The sequence below is a fragment of the Natator depressus genome, chromosome 3 (assembly GCF_965152275.1).
Source record: "Natator depressus isolate rNatDep1 chromosome 3, rNatDep2.hap1, whole genome shotgun sequence".
NCBI classification, from domain to species: domain Eukaryota; kingdom Metazoa; phylum Chordata; order Testudines; family Cheloniidae; genus Natator; species Natator depressus.
Window position 1 is genome coordinate 205,290,936 of NC_134236.1, and position 18,062 is coordinate 205,308,997.

Below are 18,062 nucleotides of genomic sequence, written 5' to 3' on the forward strand. Positions count from 1 at the left end.
TGATCAGCTCAGTTGGACTGTGACCAGCTAGTCTCCTTTGTACACAAAGACCTGCCATAAAAGTCATAATTTTGTCCCTCACCCCCGCCTCCGTATTGAACGCTTGGTCCAACTTAGAAACACAGCTCCGGACAAGTTCCCACAACTATGGTGGAATCACGTGAGTAAAAATCAAACCCAGTTTCCCGATTGTTTAACAAGGTCAGTTTCATGATCTAAGGGGGCTGGAATGAGCGTGTGTTAATCTGCCTTCTCTCTTCCAGTCTCCCCCTCGCTCTCTCTTCTGGGTCTACATTTTGCTTTCGCATCGGGGCTGCTTTGAAGCGCACGTGTAACCTTGTCCAAACCGAACTGTGTGTGGGTTGTGGCAAACGACTGCGCAGCCCAACTTCAAAGAACCCCCTTTTTGAGACAGAGACCCCCAAAGAGCGAGAGAGGAGCCCCTTATTTCAGAGAACAAAACTGGCTTTAGTGAGGGTACAAAGGGGAATCGCTTGTTCCCCCTCGCCAGAAGAGCCCCTGGCCCACACAACAGGTGTGTGGTCCCTAGGAGTAAGGTTTACAAACTGGCCTGCTGCGGATGATGACGTGACTAGGTGATGAAATAGACACACCGCACTGTGGTGGATTCTGTGTAAAGATAACGATCGCCTAGATCAATCTAGGTGCTCCACAGAAGGCTTATTCCAAGACAGCCTTTCCCAGCTCTGGTTTAATAATTGTGTGTGGACGCTTGATCCGCATTGCATCTTCTTCTAAACTTTCTCGCTTTGCTTTCGCTTCCCTTGTCCGATTTTTGCAAATATCCCCCCTGAATTTCTTACACTTTGTTCCCTTTTAACTGGATCCTTCCTTTGCCCTCTTCCCCATTATATTTTGGGCTGACCCTCCAGTTCTTACTCCGGTTCTAGGTAAGAGGGCCAGACAGTGTGAACGGCCAGGGTGCGTCGGGAGGTGGGAAAGAAGCAGGGAGACCTGGGCGTGGGTGAGATAAGTCCCCCACCTTCCCCCAGTGGAGTGGTTCGCCTAACCGGGAATTGTGATTCTAAACATCGGACGGCTCATTTCTGGGATTTTTAATCGTCAGATTTAGGAACGACACTGGCGCCAGCGAGGCATTTCGGGAAGATCGCATCAATATCTAGACTCTTCAAGACCTCCCTGTCCGCGTCCTGCTGGGATTATTAGCGCGGGTAACTTGGGGAGGTCACTTGCAATATTATCTCTACTGATTAAGAGTCAATCGATCAGCGAATCCTAACCAATAAATAAATAAATAAATAAATCCCGATATGGATAGATACACAGACACACGCCACAAAACCTCGCAAAGCGTCCGTCAAATTGCCTTGCCGCAAAGCCTTCGGCCGACCCTGAAAAACCGAGCGAGCGCTGACCCTGCTGCTTAGAAATGCTGGAATGCTCCTCCAGACAGATCCTGCTGAATTTAAGCCCCGGAATTATAGGATGGAGGGGTTATTTGAACAGCCGAGCAAGAGGCTGAAAAGGAGAGGTGCGTGTACACAGGATAAGTGGCGACACTTCAGCACAAGTGCCCTCTAGGAGTGGGGAAGTGTTTACCTGTTTACTTTTACAGGTAGCGCTCAACCACGAGGCTTTTTGCCTTTTTCCACTCGTTTCTGGAATGCGGCCTCCTTGAACCCCCTCCCCTAATGCTGCCTCGCAGCCCCGGGAAGACTTTTCCACAGCAGCAGCTTCAGCCGGTGCGGGGAAGAGAGGCAAAGAGCCACCTGCCCCGAATGAACGCGGCTGCACTCCGAAAACACAGGCAGCCTGGGCTAGGGCTAGGCTCCGCGCCCGGCCGCTGCGCCGTGGGAAGAAAGGGGCGCTCGCACTTGCGAAATTAAACTGTGAATTTCTCTACCATAGCAGGACACGCCACACACGCGAATGGCAAGGCAGGAACGTGGCAAGGGCGGCGTGTTAAAACGTGTTTCCCTGTCTGTCAGCCCGCTCAGCTCCCCCAGACTCCCAGAACCAGACAGCAAATCGTGGGTCTATTATCTAGAGCGAGCAAAAGAGGTGGCTTGGCTTAAAGTGTCCTAGAGAGACAAGGAACTAGCCAGTTAAAACAACTACTTGGCCTTGATAGTACAGAGCCGAATGAAGCGACAGGCATTCGTTTTGCTAGTGGTCAGAAGGGTTTCCAGTCATTAAAAAGTACAAGGTCTCTCCATTTATTTTAAGCCACTAATTTGTTTGACTTAATTTTCTCCTCCTGAATGAAAAGGTGTTTAACAGAAGTCCCCTTTTTCTCCCGGTACAGTATATGGGGCTGACCTCTAACCCATCACAACATCCCATCTCAGATAACAGCCTTCAAGTGGATTAGTTTATTGTTTGATTAGAGCAAAGGTGCAAGAAATTGTTTTCATTCACTCCAGACAAACAAACCATATTGCACCTTAACGCTCTGGTGAGGATTAGTGAAGCTGACACAAAGCCTTTGTTCGAGGGGAAGGTTTATTTTATCTTTGGTTTGATACTCTTAGATAGAAGACACTTGAAATCAATGGGAAAGGAAAATATAGCCCCGTCTACTTCTGATAATTCTTATGAAGAGATTCACCTTCGAAAGATGCCAGGAAACAATGCAGGCTTTGTTTTATAATGTTGCAGGGGGGGAAAGGAGAGATGCATCCGTAAGAGGTGTCATCTTTTGTTGTTGATTAAAAAAAATGTAACAGACAAGAGCTCTTTCCCTGAATAGACAACTTAAAAACGCAGGGCTTCGGAGCCCAGAATTTTATAGCCTTATTATATATGTGAGCATACATCCACCTATGTAGAAAAACCACATTTAAGTGGGCGGGCTACTTCGCTTGACACCAGTATTCTGGTTATGTTTTGCAAAGCACCTTGCAAGGTCTAGGGCAATCAAGAGAGCGAACAATAAATAGCAGCCACTAAAACTCAGGTCTAAGCAACAAGAAAGGCGATTGAAATAAAGACCTGCCCATGTGCAATCCTGGCTTGGAGGTTTAACAAAGATCAGCGTTTCCCTTTGCCTCGGAGATTGTAGAATAACAGAGCATCGCAACCCCTTAAATTGATTTTAAAAGGCTTCATTGACAATAATGGGGAAGGGTTAATGTTTCTGAAATTTCCCTCTCTTTTCATGGCTGGAGAAATTGCAGAAGCAAAGACTTTCCCCGTGTTTTAAACATAGAAAAATACGCTCTGATCTGCCACATCTCGTATTACCTTCCTCTGTCAAGGAGTCAGAGCAATCTGCTAGCCAGGCAGTGAAAATGCAATCTTCCCTTGCCTTTCTCACAGAGAAACAATTAAACCGTGTTCAGGACATAGGAATCTAAATGAGCTTTTCATGATTATGATTATTCTTTGGGGTTTTTTTCCTCCCCCAAGCCCCAACTATGATAACACATTCTCAATTCACCATCAACCCCCCCGGAGTGGTAAAAGTGGAATAGAAATTAGGTCTCCCCCCCTGTCCCCCGTGGGCTAATCGGTCACATTGTGGGTTATGTCAGACCCGAGGGCACATGTTAGGACTTTGATAAATGCACTTTAATGAGATCTTTGAAATATATTGCCAATACAAATCATAGGACATACAGACGCCTTGGCAGTGTGTTCCCGCAACTTACGGAAGCCAGAAGCCGGGAGATTTGTGCTTCGCGGGGCTTGCGACATTGGGAACCAGCTAGTTGCCGATTTTTTCTGTAAAAGCTTTAAGTCTAGCCCCGGGCGTATCCTTTCCGTTCCAGTCTATTATAACTGTTTTATTTGTAAGTCAAATGTTTGGTCCCCCCGAGCAAACCCTTCAGCTTTATTCGTTCGCATCTTTCTAATGATTAAACGTGTCCCAATGAGATTAAGCATTGTCAGCCTGTCTCAGAAGTGTTCTTTCTTCCAAAGGGGGAAAAAAACCACCACCCCAACTCTGTCTGATAAGGGCAATTTGAATGCAGGAGATTTATAATTTCTTTATGAAATACGGTGCTGAAAGCACTTGCTTATCTGAATTTACTTCGTATATCTCTACCCCGTAGGTAGGACTTTTTTTTTTTAAAGCCAGCCATTGATAATGATTTAAATATATATATATTTCAAGCTTAAAAGGATGGACTGATTTTGAAACTGAAATTAATTTGAGGCACATTAAACGGAGCTCCTCGGTCCCGCTGAGTCTTGAAAGGAAAGGAGGAGATGGATTCGCGATTTTAAAATCGATTGCACATACGATTGATTGGAAAACCCAACTCCAAGGAAGAGCTGAGTTGCAGACCACAGCAACCAACCACAACGACGCTGCTGCTCTGGGGTGCAAACGCAAGGGTTAAACATGGGCCAAAGCGCGTGGTGAAGTTAGCAAGGTGGAGATGAAATCAATAAACCCCCCGTGCAAGAGGCAGAGCCAACCGAGTGCAAATTGTTACTTTTGAACCATTCCTGATCCTCTGGCGGACTCTACCGACTCTAGCGAGAAATGTCCCAGCAGTCGCTTCCCCACAAGGAAGGGAGTTGTAAGCTACCAGCTTACCTTTCCTCCCCAGGAAACCCCCAGCCCCAGAGCTTTCAGGATGACAAACCCACCCAGCCGCCTTGTGTCACGGGCTCTGCTGCGCTCTCTGGGCAGCAAAGGGAAAAAGAATACCCCCCCCCACAAGCAGCTAGGGCTGTGAAATTACCCACCCACGTTGAGTAACTGAGTGTGGGGGGGTGTCTGTGGGGAAGGGGGGTTCTGATCTCTCGAGTGTCTAGAGCAGGCAGGTAAATGACCTGAGGAAGTTCAGGGTTGGGGCGAAAGCAATCGCTAGCCGGAGCGCTTTGGATCGCCACCTTCCCTCTTGCAGCCCCGGCTGGTACCCCAGGACAAACGCGTCTTGCTGGCCGCTGAAGCAAGACCTGAGCGCAGCCCGACGTCTCCTTCTCGCAGGGGGTGAGACTGACACCCCCACATTGCACCCCCCTGGGGCTGGGTAGCCTCCCCCAGCCCCGGCCACGCCACCTCCGCCCCCCTCTTCCGCCGAATTCACAAGCAGCTGCTCACCTTTGCACTGCGCAAACCCAGGTAAAACTTTAACCGGCTCCGTGCGCGGGAAGGGGGCGGTGTGAAAGCAGCGGGGCTCGGGTGCAAACCGCTATGGCTCCATCCTCTCCCCCCAGCAGCAGAACCCCCCTTCCCCACCTGCTGCTTCCGGGCCAGGAGAGATCAGCGTCCGTTTCAACAAGATTGGGGGGGGGCGGGAAGGGACGAACCCCCCCCCCCAAAGCCCTTGGGAAGCCAGCTAGCACCTTGCACCCAGGTGATCCAGCTTGGGGGACCCTGCTCGAGTTCCTCCCCCCACACCTCGTTTGGAGGACCCAGTGCCCCTGGAACAGCGATGTCTGTCCGACCAGCTCCCCAGTCACCTGTCCGTCCTCCCCTCCAGCTAGCTCACCACCCGTATCGCCAGCCAGCCACGTAGCCACCGCTCCCCCCAGACAGCCACCTCCGCTCTCCACCCAGCGGTGCCGTGTAGACGCATCTTTCCCTCCCCAATCGCTCTGCCTTGCATTGAACAACCTCACCCCCAAGGCGAATCTACCCCCCACCCCCCCATTTACTGTACTTCGGGGCGCTGCCTAGACCCCCCCCCCCGCCAAGTTACATCGAGCAGCCAGCCCCCCTGCAGGTACCTGGCTCCCTCGCCAGGAGGAAGCGCAGCGGCTCACCTGGAGCGGCTCTGCGGTGGGCGAGGCGCTGGCGAGCTCCGAAGGCGCCGGTCTGCAGCGCCGGGGCCTGCGGGGGCCGCTTTATATAGCCACGCGCGACGCCCCGGCTCGGCGGCCCCTCACATTGTCTCCGGCGGCGCTTTGCAGAGCCGGCCCCGTGGCCGCTCGCCCGGCGCTCCCCCTCCGCGCCGTGCCCCGCGCTGTTTGCTTTCCTCCGCGGCGCGTGACGCGCGAGGCGAAATATGGGCCATATGGTCGGCGGTCATAAATTGGGGAGAAGCGCAAACACGCCGGTTCCTGGAAGGCCCGGCTGCGCTCCAGCCGGCGGAACCGTGCCCGCCCTCCCAGGCAGGCCCCTTCCCACCCGGCTCCCCGCAGAGCCGGCCGTCCCCGGCCAGGAGTTTGGCTCCTTTCCCCCCGGCCCCACTTGCCCACCTTGCACGTTGCAGCCGGTGCAATGTCCAACTCCACCCCCCACCACCACCCCGGCCTCCCTCCAGCCCGGGCGGCCCTCCATAAATCGCTCTGTAGCTAAGACGCCGTAAAAACCAAAGAGCCAGATGTGGCACGTTATTTATGTGTGAAAGCCCGTTTACATTAGATAGGCTGATCCAAGCTGTGATAGCACCGGGCTTGCGAGAGATTAGAGCTGGCTTGTCCAGCGGCGGCCCCAGCTGCAGCTCGCTTTCTTGGGGGGGGGGGGGGGGAGGTGGGTGAGGGGTCGTGGCTGAGTTTCCCTGGAGCCCAGGAATGAAAAGTGACCATCGTTTGCAATAGCCTCGTGCAAAAGGTAGAAGATGATTGTGTGTGTGTGTGTGTGTGTGTGTGTGTGTGCGCCCGCCAGTGCTGGCAAGAAAGGGCTTTCCTAGCCTGGGACCTCTCCTATCCCACCCCCTTAGGTAAATAATTTTGCTCTTTCTTTTTGCACACCAACGGGCTAGATCCAAAAAACAACCGCCCCCCCCCCACATTTATCAGGCCAGATCCTGCCACCCTTCCTCACCCTGAGTAGTATCTTATGCTGGGAGTAGCCCCCTCCCACTGAAATCAGTGGGACTACTCAAGGAGTAAAAACAACAAGGAGGACTTGTGGCACCTTAGAGACTAACAAATTAATGTGGGCATAAGCTTTCATGGGCTAAAACCCACTTAAGGTGTTGTCGACAAGAGCAAGTGTGGCAGAATCAGGCCCATGAGTGTTTTTTTTTAAATCCAAGGGTCTAAAACTGCAATTAACCCTTCCCTCCCACCACACTCTGTAAACTTGATGAGCCAGATTGTGATCCCCATGAGTGAGCAGTTACTCACCTGAGACCACTCTCTCGTGGGACTATGGCCTTCTTCTGTCCCACATCAGATTTTGCTGTGACTTTATTGAAACCAAATTCCCTCCCTTCCCTTCATTTTTTAAAACTCCAGCCAGACCCTTGCCTTCTCTTCGAAAAGTTCCAACCTCTAGGGCAGGGGTTTTCAACCTTTTTCTTTCTGAAATCCCCTCCAGCATACTCTAAAAACTCCATGGCCCATGTGTGCCACAATAACTGGTTTTCTGCGTATAAAAGCCAGGGCATTAGGGGATAGCAACCAGGGCCCCATGCCTGGGGCCCCATGCCCGTGAAGCTACATTGCCCAGGCTTTGGTTGCAGCCCAAAGTGATGTAGCTCAGGGCCTTGGGCTTCTGTCCCATGTGGTGGAGCTTCAACTTTCTAACCTGGGCCCCAGCGAGTCTAATGCTGGCCCTGCTTGGCGGTCCCCCTGAAACCTGCTCGCAGCCCCCCAAGGGGCCCCAGACCCCTGGTTGAGAACCACTGTTCCAGGATACATGTTCCTTAGCTAAACATGCTTCCTTTAAGGTTACCCAACACTTCTCAGTATAAGACCCTGTTTTCAGTTACTTATAACTTTGTCAAACTTCAACTATTTGGACGGCAGTTTTCCATGCTGGGTGTCTACCTCCGGCTGAATTCGTTAAGAGGGAAAGTTTCAGCGAAAATGGTCCAGCCCTTTCCGAGAATGAGACGAGCGAACAATGCATTGTTTTGCCCCTGTTCAAAGAATTCTTACAGCTGTTTAGTTGAGAAGCTCTTGTACCTCCATGCTTTGGAGCAGGGATTTGGCATTTGGGAGGAGGGGTGCAGCCGTGTCAGGGATGTGTCATGTGACCTCCCCATGAAGAACTGCCCAGATCTGGACAAGTTATAAGCCTTTGGAAAAATCTCAGTTTGCATATGCTCCGTTAGAGTTTGGGAGCTAAATTCTCTGAAGATTCTGTCTGCACTGAGCATGCTCTAGCCCAGAGTTGCAGGGGCAGAGCAGCATTTTCTCTGCAATTGCTGCTCCAGGCCACTGTGGTGATGAGCACAGGAACTGAGAGCAGGGAGACTGTCTAGCCTATGCTTTAGTACTCTCCCTGCTGGTGGCCAGGCAGCATGCAGGAGGAGGCAGAAGGGATACAGAAGGGACCAGAGCCAGACTGGAAGGGCGTGGGAGGGCATCAGAGAGAGTTGAGTTGGACAAGGATCCTGGGGGGAGCCTGGGCCTGCAAGCTGCGAGTGGGGATGAAGACTGGGGCTGGTTGATCAGGGAGACTAGAACAAGGAGCTGGGGTGGAGGCAGGAACTGGACAGGGACAGGCTGGTGGGAAACAGAGGCAGAAGGGTCTGTGGTCCCAAGAGCCCACTTCCCTGTTGAAAACCTGGAACAGAGATTTCTAAGACTCACCATTCCCTTGCTGTCAGCAAATATCTGTGAAACCCACCCACTCCATGCGTCTGAAGAAGTGGGTTTTTTACCCACGAAAGCTTATGCCCAAATAAATCTGTTGGTCTTTAAGGTGCCCCCGGACTCCTCATTGCTTTTGTGGATACAGACTAACACGGCTCCCCCCTGATACTTGCCACCACTAAAGGGTGTGTCTCATCCTCCTCTGCTGCTTGTCCACAAATAAGATGACAACCTACTGCTGCTACCTGTGTTAGTTGGAGTGGCAGAAGTTGGTCCTGTGGATTGAACGGTTCCAACGTGGCTGCTGAGCCGCCTGGGTGCCAATGTGATTCCACATAATAGACTTCCTGGTTTTTCAGACTGTATCACTTATATGCACAAGGGGGGGCGGGCAAATGAAGGTTACACAGGCAATCTGAATTCTGGCATTTCCTACAGCTGACTTTGCACCCTAACTGTTCTTGTAACATCGTTCTGGATGCAATCAATATTTGACAAACCAGAATGATAAAGGGATTCTATTTCCCATTTGAAACAATAGCAAAAGAGATTTTTGAAAGACCCAGAAAGAAAACAATCCCCATATTCATTGAATAAATGCACTTAGGTAACATCTAAAAGTGGGAAGAAGATGTGTTTGGAGCTGGAAAAGTAGACAATTCAACAGGCGCAAAAAAAAAAAAAGCTATAAAACCACCTTTTAACTTTAGGTTCTGAATACAAACAATGCCTCTCCAACTGCTAGTTACCTCCTGGCTCTTCACAGTGCACTAAGAAACCTTTAATTACTGCCATAAAATCTCATGCAATAGTGAGCCCAGCAGTGGTTGTTGCTCTTGAAATGGTTACTACTGTACTTCACACTTCCTCTGGGAAATTAAGTCTTTATCTGTTGTTAAAAACAGGTTACAAGGGGGCTTTATTGAAGGGTTTATTTCACAGGTGGGGCGAGTCTTTTTGTTGTTTGTTTGTGTGTTCCACATGGAGACGTTGCTTCATGTCAGAAAGGGCCAGATTTGGATATTGTTACTCCAGCTGAGTAGCAGCTTACTCCATAAGTAGCTCCATTCACGTCAATGGGCGTACTCAGCAGAGGCTGGATAATCAGTTTGTAATCTAGCCCATAGCAAGGATTAAAACGTTGTTGGGAGCATCGCAGTCTCCTCTTGTCTGGTCTCCTTGCCGCTGTAGGAAGGGAACCAACCACACCAGGTTGTTGCAGCACAAAATTTAGGAGAAGATGTGGACAAATGGGAGAGAATCCAGAGGAGAGCATCCACAATGATAAAGGGTTTAGAAAACCCAACCTATGAGGAAAGGTTAAACAAACTGGGCATTTCTGATCTGGGGAGCAGAAGACTGTGGAGAGGCCTTATAACAACCCTGAATATTGTAAGGCCTATTATACAGAGGACTGTGATCAATTGTTCTCCATGTCTACTGACGGTAGGACAAGAAGCAATGAGCGTAATCTGCAGTGAGGGGGATTTAGGTTAGATATGAGGAAAAACTTTCGGACTGTAAGGTTAGCTAAGCACTTGAACAGGTTACCAAGGGAGGTTGTGGAGTCCCCCTCGGTGGAGGTTTTTAAGAACAGGTTGGACAAAGAGCTGCCAGGGATGGTCTAGGTTTACTCGGTCCTGCCTCAGCACAGGGGGCTGGACTTGATGACCTCTCAAGGCCCCTTCCAGCTAGGCCTGATGCCGTTAGACCTCTGGGAGGGGGCGGAGTCAACGCTCCTCCCACTCCCTGTCCCCTCCTGACAACCTGCATGAGTGGGGGAACGTAGCAACTCGGTGGAGCCTGCTTCCCTCTTGGGCTCCGGAAGCACTGGGATGGCAAATCGACGCCAGGGAGCACCCCATGGGAATAGGAAGTCCTACGCCGAGTGAACAAGGTTGGCAAAATCTGGCCCTAAAATACTAGTACCATGAATAAGGCTATGGGACTATTAGTAGAGGGAGGTGTTACTCCGGCAGGTATGTGGTGGGGGGTGTCCAAATCTGCCCGATGGGTTGGAAGACCAGTAGAGTAAGAAGGGATAAAGATGAAGATCCCAACTTTCCATGAAAAGGCTCAGACTCCCCGTAGGTTCTTCTCCCATTTCAGCTCTGACTGCCTCTTCATTGCTGTCTGTCCTGGAGCTGCTCAGTTGGTCCTTGGTGGCTTTATAGAAGACATGAAATAACTCACACTTCTGAGTTTCAGTAGAGGTGAAGCCCAGAGGGAGTTGTCTGGTTTACGATCTGTGCTGTCTCACCTCTGTCAGATATGGTCCCTCTCACCACAATATGTGGGCACCTCACTACCTCTAAGTGTTACCCGTGTGAGGTGGGGCTATGCCCTGATGCCCATTTTACAGATGGGGAATTGAAATATGGAGGCTAAGGGCCAGATTTTCAAAGGCACCTAAGCACATCTGAAAATCCCTCTAGGCACCTACCTGTATCTTTAGCTGCCTAAAAAATACTTTGAAAATCTGGCCTTAGTAATATGCCTAACATTACATGGGAAATCTGCAGAGAGGAGAGGTTTGAAGCCAGCTTTCCAAAGTCCCAGAGGAGAACCCCAACCATAGGGCCACCTTTCTACTCAACTCTCATTCAAGCTTGCAGGGGTATCCCTGACTTTGTGAGACTCCTTGAGCTGAAAGATCCCAGGCCCATTAACCCACTAGGATGTGATATAAATACAGGATTTTCTTGTGTGACAGCTTGTTCCCCAGTAAAACAAAAAACACTCAGCTCATTTCCATGGGAGAAACACAGCAACACTAAGGAATTTAAGGGGATAAAAATCACATATAACATGAATAAATTGGAAAGTCTATAGAACAATGTACTTGGCATTATGTTCTGACACTTCACATTTCCATGAAGAATAAAGTGGGCACAGTTCTTGTTAGCTCCCTGGAGCACCAGGTGTGAGCAAATAACAGCATAGACAATTGCCTAGCTGAGATCTGACGTGGGTTACAGAATCCCATGGCATATGGCTTTCCTGCACTTCCAGGAAGTGAGCGCTCTGTCACACGCTTGCTTTTGGACATTGATGTGCTACCTTGGCAGTTCAACAACATAAACTAGCAACTAGGGGAAGTGAAATTTATGTTTGCGTCTGCTAAAGGCCTAATCCAGGAAGGCACTTAAGCACGTGAGTAATCCTTCAGTGCGACTACTCACGCGCCTAAAGGGAAACACGTGCTTCACTTTACTGTCTTCTTCAGAGGAGTTTGCAAAGTGCCTAGCACAATGGGGTCCTGATCCCTGATCAGGGCCCTTCAGCACTACCCTAATACAAATAAACTACTTCCAGTTCACTAACATGCATGCCACATGCTGCGGCCCCTTCTACATGTGGGAGCAGATTTTCTGTCCTGGTCCACTTCCTTTGCAATGCTCAGGTGGCACAAAGGAGAGGCCACTGCCTGCAAGTCTCGTGCTGGGATTCCCACAGTTCAGGGGAGAAAGCAGCAGGTGTACAGTCAGCAGAGCCAGCGTCTATGCTTGGGGCAGGGGGAGGTTTCGGGATGAAACAGGAAGCTGCAGGAACCTGATGTGCTCCTGCAATCCTCAGACAGCTCCTCAGGGCCCGTCTACCAGCTGGTGCATGTAAGAGCAACCCTAAGCTGCTCAACCCTGTGATTGGGGCTAGGAAGAAAACTAGGAAGCCAGAGCCAGGTCCCTGATGGCCTCTTCCATCTGCTGGGTACAGCAGAGACTCTGAGCCAATGTTTCTAGCATGCAGTCAGATACTGGTCAGGAATGGTGCATGTTAGTTCAGTGATCAGAAGCACCTTGATGGTCTGATGTTAAAATCATTGATGGGGGATTATAGTGCTCTCTGAGCGATGAGTGTATAAAACTCGTGCAACACTCATCTTACCCCTTTGTACTACATACTTTGGACTCAGATGTTTTACGTAAATACTGGAGCCAAACCAAGGCACACTGAATGAACAAAATGTGCTGTCACCAGGCCCAATTATGGGGGATCCAGGCCCATAGCTGGGGGAGTTGAGGTGCATTGTCCCACCCGTTCTTCCCCACTGGCTCCTCATGCATCTGTGGCCGTAGGGGCACTGCCTCTATCACACTGGCCTCAAGCTCCCCTGCAGTGATGGTTAGGACAGGTGACACTTTATCACCTGGCTGGCTCATAACCTTAGCCCCAGGGGGCTGAGAATACTGATAGCAGGAACACTCAGAGGATGGGAAACCAGTGCTGAATCAACAGCCTAATGGAGTACAGAGCCTGGACAATAACTCAGTGCTAATTCCCCTTCAAACATAGGCTCTGGGCTGCTGCCGTCAGTGACCTGGGGGACATGCAAAATGAAGATCTGCCAGTCTTTCCTAGGAGCTGAAAAGCGGTGCATCCAAATGTGGTCCTTTCTTTGTGTTCCATAAGGTAGAACGGGAGAAGGGATGCTGTCTCCCTCCCAAGCCAGCTGCAGCAGATAGGCCCAGATAGACAGGGGGGAAAGAAAGAACAGTGCCTATGCAGGGGATGTCAAGAGGAATGTGGTCTTCATGGTTGGCCAGCTGATGTGCAGTTACCCAGGGGCAGGGTAAGGCAAGAGCAAGGTTTGGGTGGAAGGCAAATAGCTCAGGGATGGAGGAAATGGAGAGCAGGTGGGTTCGACCTAGTTATCATTGAAACAAAAACTCTTGCTCATGCCCATAATCAAGAGGGGAGGCCACCCCACTTGGCAAACAAGCTGCTGATAAGGGCACTTCATTAGCAATGATTATAATCTGCCCCTGGGAAATACACGGTGTCTGGTGACAGCAGTAGCACCGAGCGCAGCTCTGTGTGCGTGAGATGTGACATGGGGTGGGAGTCTGTGTGAGTGAAGACCTCCTACGGGTTGAAGTTCTGTCTCCCTAGGAAATAAAACCCAACCAACAGACACTTGGTGCAAGCTGTTCCATTCCAGAGGTGGGGCAAAAATGTCCTAAAGAAGTATTTCAGGGATAATTGTGACAGTATGCAGTGGGTGACTCCGTCTGACATAGTTAGACCACCCCTCTCCCATATCTGATTTAGTGAATCAATTGTAATAAAAACTCTTGCAAATCCCTTTCCCACAAATCTCTGACATACAGACTTTCATTCATTCATTCAACTGTGGTCAAATATGAAAATAGGGAAACAAGAACAATATGAAAAATAGTTGTCCTATTTATTTCAATAAATATACAACAGTGTGCAAAAATCACGGACTTTTGCCCCTCTGCTGAGCTGTAGCAGATGGTAGGGCCTTGCAGCAGCCATACAGTCCACATATGTCCTTAATGTAACTTGTTTATTTACACTGTACGCATCAGTCCTGGAACAGAGGTGGTCACAAACTGTACACTGGCTTCTGCAACCTCAGCTCAACCACTATTGCCCAGGTCCCAGGGAGCAACTCAGACTCAAGAGCTGGCTTTAGTTGGAGAGATTAAGGCAGAAAGCAAGCATCTTTGCTGCTTGCCACAGCTCCCCCTCAAAAGAAAGCAGATCACAAAGCTGACAAGGAAACATTTTTTAAAAGTGTTTGCGCCAAGAAAAGAAGTTGTAAGACTGTGTGTAACAGCACATCCTGGGGATTCCTGCCACAGCAGTGCATTCTTTGCCTATTATCATCAGAATTAATTCATCTTTCTTCTTTCCCGTTCATAAGGTGACCAGTCTTGGCCATTATTTTTAAAGCTGGGTGCCTAACTAAGTGAGTTGATTTTCAGAGATGCTGAGCACCCAACAGCTGACCACAAGACACCTAGAATGAGTACAACGAGAGCTGTGGGTACTTAAAACACAGACAGCTGCAGGTGGCCTGTCTACACTAGAGCTTCCAGCCCTGCTACATTATTGCTGGTGGAACAGCTCCAGTGATAATGCAATGGTGGGAGGTTTTCAGAAAGGTGCCATTTTCGACAAGGCTGCTGTGGTCCGTCTAGCGAAAGTGTGTTGCTGAACTAGACAACTTCTTGCAAAATATATAGTGACCATTTGGCAAATCTAATCTGGTTCCAATCGACAGTCACTCATAAAAATATAAACAGGTGTTAATATGAAAAACAACAGTAACAATATTCAGGTTTCAGAGTGGTAGCCGTGTTAGTCTGTATCAGCAAAAAGAGTGAGGGGTACTTGTGGCACTTTAGAGACTAACAAATTTATTTGAGTATAAGCTTTCGTGGGCTAGAATCTAATTCATCGGATGCATGCAGTGGAAAATACAGTAGGAAGAGAGAGATATATATACACACAGAGAACATGAAACAATGGGTGTTGCTATACACACTATAATGAGAGTGATCAATTAAGGTGAGCTATTATCAGCAGGAGAAAAAAAACTTTTGTAGTGATAATCAGGATGGCCCATTTCCAACAGCTGACAAGAAGGTGAGAGTAACAGGGATGAGGGGGGAGGGGACGGGGAAATAAGCATGGGGAAATAGTTTTACTTTGTGTAATGACCCATCCACTCCCAGTCTTTATTCAAGCCTAATTTAATGGTGTCCAGTTTGCAAATTAATTGCAATTCAGCAGTCTCTTGTTGGAGTATGTTTCTGAAGTTTTTTTCTTGTAATATTGCAACTTTTAGGTCTGTAATCGAGTGACCAGGGAGATAGAAGTGTTCTCCAACTGGTTTTTTAATGTTATAATTCTTGACACCTGATTTGTGTCCATTTATTTTTTTACGTAGAGACTGTCCGGTTTGGCCAATGAACATGGCAGAGGGGCATTGCTGGCACATGATGGCATATATTGCTCGGAAATAAAAAGAGCATGACTCAGATCCTTCCAAGGTGCCTAACTCCCAGAGGAGTTGAGGCTCTGGGCTCATTGGACCACACTGGGTTTGAGGCTGTATTTCTCCTGCTTTCTAAATTCTCACAGACGTCAGCTGGAGCTCTGGGTCTGTGAGAACTGCAATAGTAGATACACCACACTCCGGGACCTGCTTCATTGTAAGGTGGGGCAAGTTAGTTTCCCCTAAACTCACTTTAGATCCTTTACACTCACTTAGCTCTGTTCTCACTTGCAATGCATATGAGAGGCTAAGATGATCTAATTTATAGATGGAGGAGCACAAAGACTGTGTAAATTAAAGTCACAGGGGTGCGAGTCAAGCCTCCCGGGTGTGTAACTTACACAAACTTAGACTCCCATGCCTGTCAGCACAATGGGTGTATGTGTGTCTGAAAGACTAGGTCTGAGTGTATCCGGGTTTAAATTGACACCACTTTACTCATATCTGAACTGGGCCAAATATGGTTAAGTACCATAAATCAACACTTACAAAAGACCCAGTCTTGCTGCCACCTAAGTCAATGGCAAACCGCCTACTGATTTCAGTGCACATTCATGTCACACACTAAAAACAACCCCCGCACTTGATTCAGGCTACCAACATATTTGAGGAATCAGGGCAAAGATTATCTCATCTGTCATATCCATTGAGTATACACACCTGTGATTAACAGATGGCCACTGGCTGTCACTGCTGATTTAAACACATATAACAATCTGGCAGTAAAAACCTGACTCTTAAAAACCGGATTTTCAGATTAACTCTTGAAAAGTAATCCAGTATGTCTCTGAAACAAGGAAAAAACGGGTTCGGTTCTTGTTACAGGCCTTTCCCCATTTTAGGTATGAAATACACCTCAAGTTAGATTTCCTGAAACAGTAATTTTTAATAATTATTCTCCATTTCCTTTTCCAGCCTACAATGTCTATGAGCCGCAGTCAGCACTGACCATGCCTAATAATAAATTAGCATTGCTTATATGGTGATAATACCTAGCTCTAATATAGCACTTTTTATTAGATGATCTCCAAGTGCTTTTCAAAGAAGTCAACCTTATTATCAGCCTCTTAAAGATGGGGAAACTGAGGCCAGGGAGGAGGTGACTTGCCCATGGTGAGCCAGCAGCAGAGCCAGAAAAAAACACAGGTCTTCCGAGCCCCAGTCCCATATGCTGTCCTGCAGATCACAAGGCCTCCCCTAAGGTATGTCCCTACAACCACAGGGGTGAGTGTGGGGTCTCTGCTGCACACACTACTGGGAGAAAACAGAACTACCCTAGACTGTAAGTTCTTCTGACCATCTTACTGTTCTGTGTTTGTACAGTGCCTAGCACAATGGGGCCCTGGTCCAGGACCGCGCATCCTAGGCTCTGCTGTGTTAAAATTAATAGTAATAATCTAATACCAAGAAAATGAGGCTTTTTGCTTGGCCTGCCTGAGAAAGGCAACTCCAGGAGCAGGATGGGAAGAGCTGGAAAAGCATGAGAAAGGGGAACCAAAGAGCAAGGGGGCTGGAAAAATCACCAGACCCTTACACTTACGGATGAAGCTTCTCTGCCAAATGATGATGTTTCAGAAACAGGGGGAGTGGCAAACAACTCCTTCAGCCTGTCCGCCCACAGCACCTGGCCTGGCAAGACTAGAAAGCAGGGGGTCTCACAGAGGTAGGTGATTAAATTACTCTGCCAGCATGTTGTCCAATGTGGCTATGGGTCAGGTAATGTACGTTTGAAATACTCTTCCATATTGAGAGATCTCTGGATTAATCAGGAACAAGATCTAGGCACCCAGAGAGAAAACCCATCATGGCTGATTCTAAGGAGTGAGCCAGGTCCCTCCAGAGCTACGTATGCGCGTCTCTCCGGCTAGGGCTAAAGAGCTGTGTGGCTGGTGCTGTAGTAGATTTACATCCCCGATGGATTACGCACTTGTGCCTGCTCTGTAACAGACACCGGCCAGCGGGTCACACGCGTATCATTCTGCTCGCCGCAGAGGATGGTGGGGGAAGGAGTTTCAAAAGCACCAGAGGCATTCAATAGGCCCAGTGCTCCTAAATCCATCAGGCACTTATGGAAATCTCCCTCTTGACTTCATTTCCAAGGGCATCCTTCGTGCAGTGGAGAGGAGGGCTGACTGCGGATGTACTTAGGACATATGGGAAAATGAAAGCAGCATATGGGCCTGGAGGAAGCAGTCCATGGCGAAGTCAAATAAACCACTGAAAGCACTAACACAAAAGGCAATTAAGAGCTGAGTAATATATTAGTGTTTGGGGTTTATATTAGCTTAGTGCCGTGGGAGGTTAGAACGGATTAGCAGGGTTGATTCTGTTTTCAGGTTGCACAGAAGACCATTCAGGATGGTTTTGCCATGTTGCGTACAGTTCACCAATGCCCGCGAAGGGAGTGGCGGGGGGGCGGAGGGGGGAGAAGGGGTGTAACCTCTAGGGTCCAAAGACGCTTTTATGGCATTGTTCAGAGCGCCTTGCCTGGCTCACCCTATTTCACTGCAGAGGGAGCAGGGAACACGGGGAGGAAAGGCCCAAAAGGTTATGAAACGGTCTGTTTGTTACAGAACCGGAAATGTTTAGAAACATTTTGACCGGCTCCACAGTGGGGTGAAAAGCCGGAAGTGTGTGGGGTGGGGGAGGCAATCAAAGCAATGTAACTGAAAATCCCCCCTCCCCCTTTGGGTTAAATTTAACACTCAGAACATTGACGTGTCAAAATTAGCAAAATGGCCACCGTCTCTACTCACCGCCCTCTCTCTCTCTCCCACCTGTGGTCCCCCAACCTCTCTCTCTAGCCCCCTTTGTACTCCCCCAACCTCCT